General features: G+C 35.6%; 1 protein-coding gene and 1 long non-coding RNA gene across 3 annotated transcripts in view; one reads left to right on the top strand and one right to left on the bottom strand.

The window, feature by feature from the left end:
- Positions 1-15,165, bottom strand: part of LOC106882109 (tetraspanin-8-like) — a 719,463-nt gene extending 704,298 nt beyond the window's left edge. The window contains exons 1-3 of one of the 2 annotated variants that reach the window (XM_089350500.1): positions 14,126-15,165; positions 10,716-11,417; positions 9,569-9,940 (exon numbers count right to left, since the gene is read on the bottom strand). The gene's annotated coding sequence lies outside the window, so the exon portion shown is untranslated. The other variant, XM_089350501.1, reaches the window with a different exon arrangement.
- The window catches only part of LOC149135985 (uncharacterized), a 26,820-nt gene extending 11,316 nt beyond the window's left edge, over positions 1-15,504 (top strand). The window contains exon 2 of the long non-coding RNA XR_016241420.1: positions 15,165-15,504. This is a non-coding gene — a long non-coding RNA (uncharacterized LOC149135985). The remainder of the gene's footprint in view (positions 1-15,164) is intronic.
- The last annotated feature ends 319 nt before the right edge of the window (positions 15,505-15,823 follow it).

Raw genomic sequence — 15,823 nt, 5'->3', positions numbered from 1 at the left:
GATAGAATTGAAATTGCAACGAAATACGATGAAGTATTGTCCGTTTTCTTATTTGAAATCCCTCCATGGTCAACAACTTTTCATTATCTCGCAGTCAATAAATAAATACTAGTTAAGTACTGATGCTATAGAATTAGGGCCTTGATAACAGCAGATAATACATTCCCTGTTTCGTTTCGCCGTTGTTATTGCCTGAATCCTAGTCAGTCTGAACTAAGAAGATCTGCGATTAACCATTTTGTTATATTTCTGCTGAAACACACTGCTTGTATTTCAATTAATTTTGAAAATTAAGAATTAGTGAAATAGCTTTGTCATTATCAAGCTGCTTTTTAGAACATAAGTTAACATGAAATTACGATGGAAGGTTTTAATTTAGATCACCTTAAAACAGGAAGATAGTACCAAAGGACTAAAGACGGTCTCACGCGGTTTGGTATTAGATGGGTTCCCAGCTGGTCTATTTATCGATGACTACATAGTTTAATGTGACATTCGTTTGTGAAAGTGCGCTGCTATTTCTAACTAGATTAGCAGCCATATTGGTCCGTGCATAATATCTTTAGTTTAAATTTGTGCCACACAAAAGCAAAGGTGACTGCTGCTATTGCTACTGTCTTGCTTACACAATTGAAGTAGTGAGTAGTCACTCAACACTAAGATAATTTATTTGAAGCAGGCATATACAATTAAATATACATAAACACATAGATACAGGCAGTTTCTGAAGAACATTGGTTAAAAGAATTAGACTTTCAAGTCACTCTTATAAAGATCTGATATGGTAAAATATTATTCGTTACCAGCTTTACATTAAGCTATCTTTCAGATTAAGTTCGTAAATTCAAACTTGTATGTGCGTATGTGTGCTTTCACACTCACACACATGAGTACTTTCACACGAGTGAGTCAGGGATTGTCAGCTTCAGCTGACACCCATTCTCAAAATACGCATGTACGCATATACCAGAGCTCACATCCTTCTACCTTCTTCCCGAGTTATGTCAACTTATAAGGGCCAGTTTCCCGGTTTCCATGGCGTATAAATTCCCCACCTGGACGGGACGCCAGTGCATTGCAGGATTACTCATTTCTGCCAGCTGAGTGGACTGGAGCAACGTGAAATGCTTTCCTCAAGAACACAGCGCGTCGCCCGGCCCAGGAATCGAAACCACGATCTTACGATCATGAGTCCAATACACTAAGCCACGCGCCACCACACAGGGATGAATAAGCCATTGTACACGTGCATATATATGTACAGGAATTGGCAAGAGTTGTAAAAGTCTAGCAGCTGCCCATTCATACAAGTGCTTCCCCCTCTTTGCCACAGTTGTTTATCCAAGAAAATGGCTGCTAACTGGGATTCGATACACTTCGACACCAGACGTTGTCAGGTTGCAACAAGCGGGAACAGATACCGCAAGGTATCTTTGCCCGAGCCCTCTAACAATTTTGCCAACATAGCTTGCTACACTGATAGATTTTTTTTTCTCTTTGCTGGTCGATATCGAAAGGAAGAAAGGTAAATTTGGTTTCGGCTGGATTTGATTCCAATGTGCTGGACCTGGAACTAATAACTAGTGGGATTGTGTCCAACGATATTACGACTCTGCCAAATCGCCGCTTTGTACAAATGCATGTGAACGCAATACATGAATATCTATATGCACAAATGCTTACATGGCTTATGGGGAATCAGCTATAACTGAGAATGCTGCTGTTAAAACCCTGGCTACGCCTGTTTGTACGCGCGTGTATATATGTATGTATGTATGTATGTAGATAGATAGACATACAATTAAGGATGATACACAGATTATAATTTTAAAATAATATTGCGTCTCTTGCAAATAAATATATATTAAACTTCGAAGTCACTGTCACCCTTCTCCGAATAAAAGTTTGATAAACATGTACACTACAAAAGAGTATTGAGTGATTCTTTTGCTTAATGTTGAATTGTTTTTATCACAATGAAACTTGACAAACACATACATACATACGCGCGTGCGTGCGTGCGTGCGTGCGTGCGTGTGTATTATTGAAGACTGAAGCTTTAGAAAGAGTTAATCCGAATCTCTCGCTTCCGATCTACGAATTGAATAGTTTGGTAAACGGCAAAACACTAGCCATCGACCGAATAAATATAATAATACTGTCACGAAGAATCAAATTACATTTTCTGTTATTCGTTATAAACAACACATACATACATACGCAGGTGTATATGATATACGAATCGCAGTGGTGCGATGATTTAATTCGTGTGACCTATATCATACATAGTATAGATTGTAGGAGCTATAGTATTTAACGTGGAGATGTTACTTCAGACTTTCTATTTGGCACTTTCTATTTGGCACTCTCTAAGAATTACGAAGCCTTAACTTTTATATCATTAATCATATTGGAAATACAATTTGTCCAGACCCTTGGCAATTCTTTATTCAGAATATATTTAAGAAAGAAATGGAGAAAATACAGAATTTTTCAGAAAAATTTATGTTGTAGTAATGAATCAAAAATCTCAGTATCTATTGAAATGACAGTGATAAAATTAATGGTGAGTTTTATTGACATGAAACCAGAATATTTGAGAAAAGGATTATGATAGCTATATTTCATCACCCATTCACTCCATCATCATAACAAATAATATTGGTTTCTAATCTTGGCACAAGGGCAGCAATATGGGGGGAAGGAGTAAGTCGATTGCATCAACCCTAGGGCTCAACTGGTACTTAGTTCATCGACCCTGCAAGAATGAAATGCAAAGACGACTTCGGCGGAACTTGAACTCGGACCATAAAGACGGACAAAATACCGGCGTGATAACGTTTCTGCCAGCTCACCCCCGCCTTATCCTCACGTACAATAATCATTAAATTACATGCATATCGATAGATCTATCTATCTATATATATAATTATAAGATCTGGTAATTAGTCATATATTAATATATTAATTAATATCGATTAATTATCAGGGGGCCAGCACATTTAAAGAATCAAAGAGATTCAGAAATATTATCTGCAATCTCAGGGGATTAAGGTACATTTTAAAAAATAACGTCGACCACTAACGTGGACAATTAATGCGCTAGAAATAGATCACATCTTGTGTCTATTAAGACCTAAAAAGTTCTCAACATAAAATATAGCAGCATACCAAAAACGTGAGCGGGCAAGACATTTAAAATCACCTAAAAAAAAATCATTATTAAACAGGAACCAGGTTTCGGATTTAACAAATTCTTACCATTTGTCTATTCCTCATTAGCCTGATTTGTAATGTAACAGCAATTATCAGAATCGTATACATAGTTGCCCACCGCCATGGGTGCGCGTGCATATGGTTCTGCTAAATACAGCTTAATGGTAAAATTCAAAAGTCTTATGCATTTGCCTGTCTCAAACGGGTGACTACAGCGTCTTGTATGTTGAAAATTTTAGCAATTGACATACATATCTGATTCCCGGGATTTTTTTCTTGCGGCATAATTATCTAACCAATGTGAAGCATTTTGTTATGTTAGAGCGTATCAAATAGAATAGACAATACATGTACAAGGATACGTTAGTAAACGCATTTTGTGTGCCTTTTGCTACATATTTTCTTGAGTTAACACATGTATACACGACAACTAAATAACTCTGCATGTGATGATTAAACGGCGCTGCGTCTGAGCAGCCACTGGTTCTATTAGAAATTACAGTCAAAGCTCCTTTAAATCACACACCATATAATGTGGAGGACACTTTGGACAATATTGTTGACAATACACAAAACAAAGGTTGGACGCGTCTGTGACGCCTTTTATTCTACATCCGTTCTATCCTGCTAAGTTGGGGCCGAACAACTACGACAAAAGATACAGATCTCATTTTATTTTAAAATAATTTGTTTTCCATCTGGACGTCCTTCCGATCGTAGAATCCATGTGCGACAGAGTGAAAATACAGAGGAAAAGGAAAGCGGTAACATCGACACAATGAAATTGATTTCCAAGAGAGATGCGCAAGAGAAATATTTGAAAACTGGAAGCAGTATAAAATAATGCTTTAGAGGGACACTATGAAATGCTAGACTGACACTATGTTTATGAAAGGATTTTACTGGCAAACAGGATTTTATCGGCAAAAGTCTATTTATGAGTAGAATGTAGAGCATTAAAAAATAAAGGACATTTGTGAAATATATCGTAAATGAAAGCTGAAATAAAATGGAGAGTACCAAGATACAGTTATACATATGCACGCATTAACAACCATGCACAAACAAAAATCATATCTACGCCACATACGACACTGTCGAGTTGGCATGTCCACGCTTGTATGTGTACATATAATACACATCTACATTCATGTGTGCGCGTCCACGCGCATTCTGCAGAGTCTATTCATTCTTTGAAAACTGGTGATTTATTCAGGACTTGCTCAGAGTTGCTCTCCTATTATGAGAGAGAGACAATTCGATCATTTCTGCTGAGAACCACTGATAGTAAGTCAAGGAGACTCACTATTTCGCTCCAGCTTCCCTAAGCAATAACACTTGACCAAAGTTCTTCATTGAATAACCATAACATTGATCGTGCTTCGGATTTCAGACAACTGATTACTCTTTTCATCACCTGAATGAAAGCACATGAAAGAAAAACTACGAGTAGCGAAGGTGTGAATCATACACTTGATTATACACACACACACACACACAGTATGACCGTAAAGTCTGGATACATTGGGGCTGGCAAAGACCTAAGGCATAATACATTTTTCTTTCGTTTCATCCGTTACTCCATTACAATTGAATATTTCCTATCTAACCAGACTTTATGGTCACCCTGTATATGTATACACACACACAGCCGTTTTGAGTTCTACTTTTCCTTTCATCGCCAGTGTATATATATATATATATATATATATATATACATATATATATATAATGCATACATATGTTATCATGCAAAAATCAGATACGTGTTCAATATATCTGTGCATAGTGACTATTTTATTTGCATATGTGTAAACACGAGCACGGACCCATGTATGAATCTGTCATAAAATCAACATAATGGTCGATTGCAACTATCAACACATATGAACACACTCGTATACATGTATGTGTATATGTCTAAGTAAGGTAATTGCTTTGCAACAAAATATCTGCTTCATATATATATATAGATATATATATATATAAGAACAGTCTTATGTAACTGTCTCTTTTAGTTATGCAGTTGAAGAATGCAATTAAGTAACTTCTGTTAAAGCGCCGTGTACAGTGCTCATCACGATAAAAAGCTGCTGCAAATGCCAACATATAGCTGTAAATGCCATCCTGTTGCTGCAGATGAGGCGAACCTTATCCGAATACAATTCACGATTCAAATTGGAGAATGCAAATGTGTGCATAGTTTAATTCTTATCTTTTCCTCTCCCTCTGTCTCACTATATTATTCTGTTAGTGTGGTAATGTGTCTTATAATAGCTCAAATGATTTTCTATAATTCTCTCTGTGTGTGTATAGGAGTGAGTATATATTATAAAGTCAAATCTCCGTATCACTGTCCGTCTTTCGAAAACCAGTCACGTAAATGTTCTTTACTTAAAGAATATTTTAATCTCTTGGCAACTCAACATTAAGTGGAACAGCGGAAAGAATTAAATGTTAACTATTTGGTTAGGGTAGGGGATTTTAAATTTAGCGCGATCAGAAATTCGTTTGAAGCCGATTCAGCAAAGAGATGCTATGTGATGGTCTCTTAGTCTCTTGGACATAGCAGTCAAATCCCTCTCCAAATGAAATTAAATTAAAAATATAATAGGATTGTCTGGAATGGCATTGATCATATTTCTCTTGGATGGTCAGGAATGACCAAGAGCTAAATAATTTCATCATATACAACCAATGTTGGTATTTATCTATTAGTAGATTAAAATGAAAGAAAACAACTTAACTAAAAATAGCCACGGTAGTCAACTATGCCTTTCATCCTTTCTGGATCGATAAAATAAGTTGTTTTTCTTCTGTGGCGGATTGGCGCAATTATTAGTGTCGAGCGAGGTACTGTGTAGTACTTACTCAGATTTCTTGCATTCTGAATTATTGGGTAGTTGACTTAATTCGTTACCCGATTACGTACATACATACTACCACCTGGTTTGGATGCATTAATTAGAAATAACACCGTTACATGTGTTTCGACCAGACCGTTTATACTCCCCATCTTCTTCCCACCAACTTCGCAGGATCCGAAAAATACAGGGCTATGAGTGCTGCATGATGAAACTCTAATCAAAAATATACTGATAACTAATAGCATGTAACTTCTGGGTTTCTTATTTTTACCTAGTATTTACACGCTATTATTTATAGCTTTAACTATTTCGAGTTCAGTCGGTGAAAATAGATTATTTCACGTTCTCTCGAAATCTCTAAATTTTTATGACGTAAAAAAAATATTGTTGGGTTGGTGCGGCTTTTTTTCAACACATTTTATTCAGCAAAAACAATAACAATAATTAACAAAAAGATCTTTAAATGACGGTTTGACCGCCTGCCAAGCAAATGGGAAGCAGTAATTGAAGTAGATGGTGAATATGCTCCGCAATAATCATTTAAAGATGTATTTGTTACATATTGTTATTGTTGAACAAAATTTGTTGAAAAAAAAGCCGCAATAATTATGCACCAACCCAATAGTATTTTATTGGTGGAAATTTTCATATTTGGTTGGCCCACAAACACATTCAAGACCTTTTTTCGTTAAACTGAACCAACATCATTGAAAGACTAAAACAATGACAAAGAAAATAAATCATATCACTACATGAAAACTTTTTATACTAATTGTTCGCAATATTTGCAGAAATTTTATTGAAATTATATTCTCATTATATATTAAAGCCCGCCAGCTATGATGACTACTGTTATTGTTTTTTCTTTCTCTTTAAAAGATTTACGCTAAAAATGTCCTGAAGTGTCGGTTGAACCATTGAACTTATAATTAGCTGTAAGTCTTTGTGGCTATTAACGCTTATATTTATTTAAGCGTATGTCTGTGTATTTTAGACTGTCTATAGAAACAATATGTTGTGATGTGTCGATAGGTTCACTAAACCTGGGGTTGCTTTCTATAACCAACTGAATTATAAGTTCGCATGTGAATATCTGCGTCTTCTTCGGTGTATTGGTATGCTAGATGTGTGTTAACAGAAACCTATGGATGTGTGACAATAACAACTGTAACAAAATAATATACGCACATTCAGAAATAATTCGTCAAACAAAAGTGTTCTGAATATAAGTGTAACGCCATAGTTTACTGGTGTACATTCAAATAAGAAGACTGATTAAAGAAAGCATGTGGAGGTATTATGTCTTTAAAATATGCGACTCTCTGCCAGAAGCTCTCATCGGGCTAACAGAGAAAAGTAACATGCCTATGGTTTGACAGGCATGTATGTGCGCCTACAATGAAACAAGGGACGTTGGAACCTGGGAAGATTGTCGGTTCTGCGTCGCAGCATCAGCAGATATCAGCACTGACGTGAATTTCAGTGATATCTTGTTAGGTGTGGTGACTATGAATATATAAGATCATAGTCTTTACACCTACAGAACTTCAGTTACACCATGTAGAGGAAGACTTCAGAATTGATCTTTCACAGATGAAAGCCCGTTGATACACATAATAGTAAAAGTTATCTAAGGGCTTTCTACAAACTACGGAGACATCAACTCCTATGTGGCTCTTGGTGAAGCTCTGAAGACGTAGTATGTGATCAGTCCCTCTTTATTTCTTGGAGTTAACTAAGAAGCCAAGAGTCTACCTTCCTCAGTCTACCTTATCCAGGTGATGCGTATGAGGATGAGATAGAAGGAGAGGGTAACATTTATCAGCATAACAACAACGGGTAGTTGTCGAAATTAATTTAACTTCATAGAAGTTCTACCCCATTCACTTGTGAGTAAGGGAAACCGCAAAATCCAGTAGACAGTAGACTTTTTGGGGAGATTAACAAAATTAGAAAAAAATACATATTCAAATGGAAATATAAAAGAATTCCCATCGCCCACGACTACATACCCACCCGCTTCCTCAATAGAAATGAAATTCAAAGCTTCTTTGCATGACCAAACAAAGGATTGATGTAAGACACATAATTGCAGGAAGACTTTCTTTACAATTTATCGATACTATTTCCTAATCAAGCAAACAATGCAATCAGACCACAAAAGCACAGATCGGCTATTGATATTGTGCTCATGTTTCCTCTCTTTATATAACAAGTCAATTAGTCGTAAGACGTGGTAACTTATTTGCCCTCCCTGATCACGAAGGATTATGGATTTACAGAACTGAAAGAGTTCATGGAGGAGGAGTGACAATCAACAAAGTGAGGAATTTGGAAAGAATACACAATCAGGATTGCGGAATGTTCTGATTAAAAAAAAAAATATATAATTAAGATTTTCATATATCTTTTGTTGTATATTTTTTATTATTCTATGTAATCGTTTGCCATACAATTTCAAATTTACTGAATTGGCAAAAGCGTTTAAAAAGTCAGTGATTTAGCCGAGTTGGTAGAGTGTCAGACAGAATGCTTCGTAGTATTTCTTCTGACTCTCAGATATCTGAGCTCAAATCCCGTCCGGTAAATTTTGTCTTTTATCCTTTCGAGATTCATAAAAAAAAAAAAGTACTAATCGAAGGTAGAGAATTAGTAGAATTTTTAGAAATACCAAATAGTAATTCTGCTCCAAACCTCCGTTGCTTTATTTCACACCGGTTTGAAGGCATCTTTCTCCTCAATTACTAAGTCCCTAAATGGATTATGGGCACTACATTCCATCCCGACTAAAAAGGTAAAATATTTATTGCATAACGTCTCACTCATCTCCTCGTTTTCATACGATTTTCTCTCATACTACACGTCGTTTCAAGTTCCCCACCATTAACGTTTCATGTTTTGTGTAGGAATAATCTATATCCAATTGCTTTCAGTGGAAAAAGGACGTTCATTATAATTTATACTGTTGTTGTTGGGCTTGTCTCGTTTCTTGGCAAAACGAGCTACATATCACTTCTTCAAAACATATTTTGGTTTAACATGCTTACATTTAGCACAAACTATCGGCGAGAGGTTAATGTAATACCCCTCCGTAGATAAACTTCATTGACAACATAAAGATATGTAAAAAATATTGTACAGTAGAAAACACTCATTTTGAAACAAAATGTTAGGTTGTAATGGACATTGATGCAAAGCGGGGATAAATTTCACGACACTTTTAGCAATATTACCAATACTTACAACAGTACTTACACGTATACATAGGTTTTACGAAAGGATTTTTAAATATATTTTTTTAATTATAGTAAGTTTTCATGATTTTTAGTTGAAGGTATCTTTAGTTGAAAGCAAGATACGTCTTTTGTTGATACAAAAGACAGTGCGAATATGATAAAAGATAATCGTTGTTACATTGTTATAAAAATAAATGCCTTTCTCACTGTAATCTGTCACAAGCGCACAAGGGAATGAAAATAACCTACCTTTCAAAAGGCTTCATTGTACTCTGTGAAGAAATGTTTGTGGTAATCCTTGCCGATAGTGGAGTAGGAGTTCATGCTTCGAGCGATGAAGGGTAAATGGCAATTTTTATGTATTTATTAAATACAGGAAAGAGACAAAGCGAGTAGTGCGTAGTTGTCTACCCATAGAGCATAGTATTTGAGTTGAAGTAAAATGAAAGCCTCAGTGAAAGTCACAGAGGGAACACGGACTTAGAGTTGTAGTTACTTTGGTGACGAAATAAGGAGAGTTGGTTAATGCTCTCGTAACGTTTGGTGTGATGTAAACGGGTTGAATATCTAAAGACTTAAAAGTTTTCATATGCGAGAAACCGTTCGATAAACTGGCGCAACCTGAAGATAAATGGAAATAAAGTCACGATAAGGTCTGTGAGTGACAGGAAAGGATAACCCCCACCCCAACGTTTTAAATAGAATGATATATGGTACAGTGTGGCTGTATAATGTACAGTGATACAATACGCAGTAAATATTTTATACGCTTCCTTAATAAGATGAAAGTACTTACAGTAAACAAAAACTGGAAAATACAGGGTGATGATAGATAACATATCAAGAGACTATGTTAAGTGTAGCAGCATAGAGAACTGTTTAAAAAAGCATATGTCTGTCTGCAGCATCACCAGCACAAAAATAATTGTATGCACACATGATTAAAATAGTGATCAAAATCTCGTACCAACAAATAATTATAATAATAATGGTTTCAAATTTTTACACAAGGTAAGCATGGGAGACGGGATTAAATTGATTACATCGACCCCAGTGTTTCATTGGTACTTAATTTATCGACTCTGAAAGGATGAAAGGCAAAGTCGACCTCGGCGGAATTTGAACTCGGAACGAAGCGGCAGACGAAATACCCATTTCTTTATTACCCATAAAGCCCTAAACACAGATGCGGGTACCACAAGGAGAGAAAAGACCACAGTGGTAACAAAAATATAAAACGAATGTAAATGGGATGAAATTATATAATAATGAAAAAAAATTAAAATGGCCACACGGGCTCCACTCCCATTTTAACCATTATATGTACTATCTACAATTGTTCTTTTTTTCCCTATTTCATCACGATTATTTTCCTAAAAATAACAATTTAACATACATTATTTTTTTCTCTTATAGTAGAACTTCTTCAGTGGTTCAATATCTCTAAGATTCACTACTGGTGGCAACTCCTTGAATTCCACCTCCACTCCTGGTGGGTCAACGCTTTCTTCACACTTCTGTCTCAACTTTCTGTAGTTCTCTTCTTCAATCAGTATTGCCTTCATATCCTCTGCGTAAATGTATGAAGGCACCTTCACTCTTACTATTGAATGAATCTTATTTATAATCTTCCAAAGTATGTGGGTAGAAGCACTACCTCGTTTGTCTTCAGCGAGGTTACAGAGTGCAGCCTGGCGGTTGCTGCATCCATGAACCACACCACCACTGTGCTGTACCTCCCTCCTCTATTTGTATGCATTATTTCACCCCATATGGGCTTAAACGCTTTTTTTATTTGACTTTGTGTCATAATTTCAATTTTTTGACTCTCCGCTGAGCGTTCGAAACAATTTCTCCTTTTGACTTAACATGACATCTTGGGGCGGGAACACATTTACATTTTCTCAGTCTTTTTTCAATAGTTCATTAAACTTTCCAATCTGGTTTAAATTAATATTTATCTGGTGGATTTTAACTGCCTTTGCAAAGTTCATTTTGTCTACGTTGTAATTTGCTCCAAGAAGTTCCTCTTCCGAGAAGGAATACTCAGACGAGCTCATATTATTAGTATAGGACATCTTTGAAGCTACGCAGCCCCCTGCAAAAGGGGAGCAGTGTAAAACAATTCAGCCGTAAAATAGCAATACAGGTGTTCAACAATACAATACAATAACAAATTAAACTCAATTTTCACAATTTTCAATTTCTCAATGACCTTTTACACAAAAAAGTTCCCGAGAATTTTTTCTTTTCAACGGTTAACCATGTTTTGTATCCATTCGTAAAAAGACGACCGACTCCAACAGGCGTGCTAACGATTCTGCCAGCTCGCAACCTTAATAATTATAATCTTTTCTACATTAGGCACAAGGCCCGAAATTTTTGGAGAGGGAGCCAGTCGATTATATCGACTCCGGTACGCAATTGGTACTTAATTTATCAACCCCGAAGGATGAAAGGCAAAGTCGAACTCTGCAGAAAGATCTTGGCGGAATTTGAACTTAGAACGTAAACGCGGAAGATATGCCTCTAAGCATTTTGTCCGGCGTGTTAACGACTCTGCCAGCCTGTCGCCTTTTGTAATGATAATAATTACGTTCATCACAGTTTTAAACTGGACCATCAATATAATAAAGAGAAAATATTTACATTATTTACATTTGACGGATATTTGTCCTCTCATCTTGTTTGTTGTTAACACAACGTTTCGGCTGATATACCCTCCAGCCTTCGTCAGGTGTCTCGGGGAAATGTTGAACCTGGGTTCTCATTCCTAACGATGTTACTATTATTATATCATTATTATTAGTTAGATGGTTTGAAAGACGAGCTAGTTTTTGATAGAGTTTCTCTATATGTCTCCATCTAACTAATAATAATAATATAATAATAGTAACATCGTTAGGAATGAGAACCCAGGTTCAAAATTTCCCCGAGACACCTGACGAAGGCTGGAGGGTATATCAGCCAAAACGTTGTGCTCACAACAAACAAGATGAGGACAAATATCCGTCAAATGTAAATAATGTAAATAATTCCTCATCTCTTAAATATAGAACTGTATTATCTAATCGGTGCGGAGCCGACATTAGACTTCATTGGAGACATATAGAGAAACTCCATCAAAAACTAACTCGTCTTTCAAACCATCTAACTAATAATAATAATATAATAATAGTAACATCGTTAGGAATGAGAACCCAGGTTCAAAATTTCCCGAGACACCTGACGAAGGCTGGAGGGTATATCAGCCGAAACGTTGTGCTAACAACAAACAAGATGAGGACAAATATCCATCAAATGTAAATAATGTAAACAATTCCACATCTCTTAAATATAGAACTGGAATAAAGAGAAAGTAAATGAATTAAGGAGATTAGATACGAAAACTACAAGGTGATTCAAAAGTCTCCATACATAGGAATAATTTTTTTTTATATAACAAACAGTTTATAAGATCCCCTAGATCCCCTGATCTGACCCCTCCTGATTTCTATCTTTGGGGCATTTGATAGGCATGGTGTATCGTGGAAAGATAAGACATAAATTATTTGAAAGAATGCATCTCCAACTCATTTGCACACGTATCACCAGATGTGCTATTACGAGTTCATAATGAGTTGGGTAAACGTATTGCAATCAGTATTCAAAACAATGTTAACAATATAGAGCCTGTTAAATAAAAAGAAAGAACCTGTTCTTATAAACTGTTTCTTATAAAAAGATAAATTGCTCCTATGAATCACCCTGTAGAAAAATATGCAGTGTATATATATATATACGCAGTGTATGTGTATATATATATATATATATATATATATATATATCTCTGTGTGTGTGTGTGTGTGTGTGTGTCAATGTATGCAGAACTACTACGAAATATTTTCACTCGGTCTTCAATGTTATGCTAAACTAAACAAATCTTATATTTATATCCGGGTGGTGGTCTGTGTAAAACTTCAGGCAAAGAATTTTCTAGAACAAAAGAAGTCTAGTAAGGTCAAAAACTTTTAGCAATTTCGAAAGATTTTTTGAATAGTAAAAATGTTTTAATAAAAATTTTTGGATATTTAATTGAGGAATGGTGACTGTTATAGTAACGGAAGAAGCGATAGTATGAAGAACCAGTGCAATTAGGAGTCAATGTCTATAGTGGTTTGAGGTATTTATACTTCCCATTTAACTTTTGCTTCGACTTTTTAAATGTTTCCACAGTGCAACTCTGTGTTCTAAGTAGCCGAACCGTAATACGCTGTTGTGCTGGTTCTTACAACGTTTTAGTTGATATGCCACATCTAGGTGGTCCAGGTGTTTTTTGTAGTGACGTCTGTGCAATAAATGCCGCAGTTTTCATGATAAGCCCTAGCAGAAAATGAATTTCATATTTAACAATAACAACAACTGTATATGCGGCTGTGATTCTCATCTATATGTAACTGGTTTATAGGATTGTAACAATTTGAGAATTTTAGCTAGTTTTCAAACAGTCTAAATATAACCTGCTGGGGGAACGTTTTTGTAGATCTCCTGTGTACTAATGACGTAAGTAATTATGAAAATGCACTATTACCTTAACTCCTAGAATTTTACATGGATGAACTTCGAGACCTGTACAGACTTCCCACACTCTCTTTCTCCCTCTCTTCAACCCCACTTACAGCCACTTCACATGCCAATTCAATGAGCTAGTCGTTCGGGAGTCAAAATCGACAGGATAGCTCTCTCTCTCTCTCTCTCTCTCTCTCTCTCACACACAGAGAGAAAGAGAGAAAAAGCTTTATAAATTCTTGTTAATAGATGGCTTACTTCATGTCTTGATGAATAATATATTCTTCAGACCCGCGCGTTTTCCTGAGAACAGTTCATTAATGTAATTATTTGAATATAGGAGAAAGAAAAAAAAGCTAATATGTTTCCATCTAGACATTAGAATAGTAATGAGTCATTTCCTTTTATTTATACATTAAGAGCAATTGTCATGAAATAGCTAAATTAACTATTAAACAAATATTTCAATACAATTAGAAGAAATACAACGGGAGGTAAGCTAGAAGAGGAAATGGGAGGAGGTGTTAATGTAAATTTGAAAGAATAATGCTAAGCGTGCAAAACGTTCTGGCTCTTAGGGCATACGCACTTATATCCATGCAAACACACATTATTTATCTTATTTTATTGCAGTTGTTATTATTATAGAGAGCAAAGGAAATAAGTTATTTTCACATTTCAAAAGTCATACAGGCGTGATGTCCAATGATGCTAAAACGTATATTTAAAAAAAATAATAAATGATTGACTATGTAAATCTTAAGCTGTGTAAAACAAACAATGCATGTATTTGAAGGGCGTTTGTCTTATCAAGACATGAAGCATAGAGTACTACATGAATTATCGAATATTGGTGTGTGTGTCTATATAGTGTATGTGTCGGGAGCGATAGCCAAATTAAGTATGGATCTTTGAGAATATAGTTATGCCCGTATGTATACATCCATACGCAATAACTGCAAAACTTCAAATGTAAAGATTCACAGGCGTTAAACACAAACACATATACAAAGCTGTTCTTGTGGGACTTAGATTCTTTTCTTCCTTTGGGTAACAACAATTCTCAGTGGACGAACATGCTTTGTCCTTTACGCTTCGTCAGATATTGGAACATATACATTACATTGTTGTTATTAATTATTGCCTTTTAGGGTGATGTCGATGCACCATCGCAGCAACTGTTCCTGATATTAAAAATAATAAAAAAGTTTTCTCTTATTCTTATACTCGGATCAAAAACTATATATTGTTTTATCGATATTTTGTCTATATAATTTATCAATTGTTTTTCTTTCAGTTTATTTCAAGGCTAATAACTGATGTCTCTGCTCTGCGTAACAATACTGTAGAAATTAATACTCTCTCAACCACTCTTGGCCCAAAAGCAATCCTATAAAAATCGTTAGGGTTTCTCAGCCGTATTCTTTTGTTTGGAGAAAGAAGGAAGGCAGAAGTATCGTTCAATTCAAAGAAAATCCAGTATTTGATCAGTGCAGTATTTTATCGACCTAAGAAGAATGAAATCGAAATGTTAGCGCATTTATCTTCGGGTGGATCTGAACTCAGAACTTAAACGCCCTGAGAATATTTCGCATGATACTTATTTGTCAGATGCGCTAAACTTTCTGGCAAGCCACTATCAGCGGATGTAGGATATTGCTCATGTTGTTCGTGTAATGGTTCGATATCTCTGCTTCCGATGTATGGCTTTTGATTTGGGAATTTTTGTTTTGTGTGTGTGTTTTATTATTTATTCTTCCTGCATCTAGTTCTTCAAGAATACTTTTTCTCATTTCACATCTAAACTTCTCCTGTTGCAATTCAAGTGAACATGATGTTAAGTATTGCAGAACATATAACTTAATACATTCCACGTGTGGAAACATAGTTTTTGTTGAAAGGAAATGCTGGACTGAAAACATTCAATTTGAAGAGAACATTTGATAGGCAAGCTGT

The sequence above is a fragment of the Octopus bimaculoides genome, chromosome 4 (assembly GCF_046866305.1).
Source record: "Octopus bimaculoides isolate indiv1 chromosome 4, ASM4686630v1, whole genome shotgun sequence".
In the NCBI taxonomy this organism is placed as follows: domain Eukaryota; kingdom Metazoa; phylum Mollusca; class Cephalopoda; order Octopoda; family Octopodidae; genus Octopus; species Octopus bimaculoides.
The sequence above is the reverse complement of the archived record's forward strand: the minus strand, read 5'-3'. Positions and strand labels throughout refer to the sequence as shown.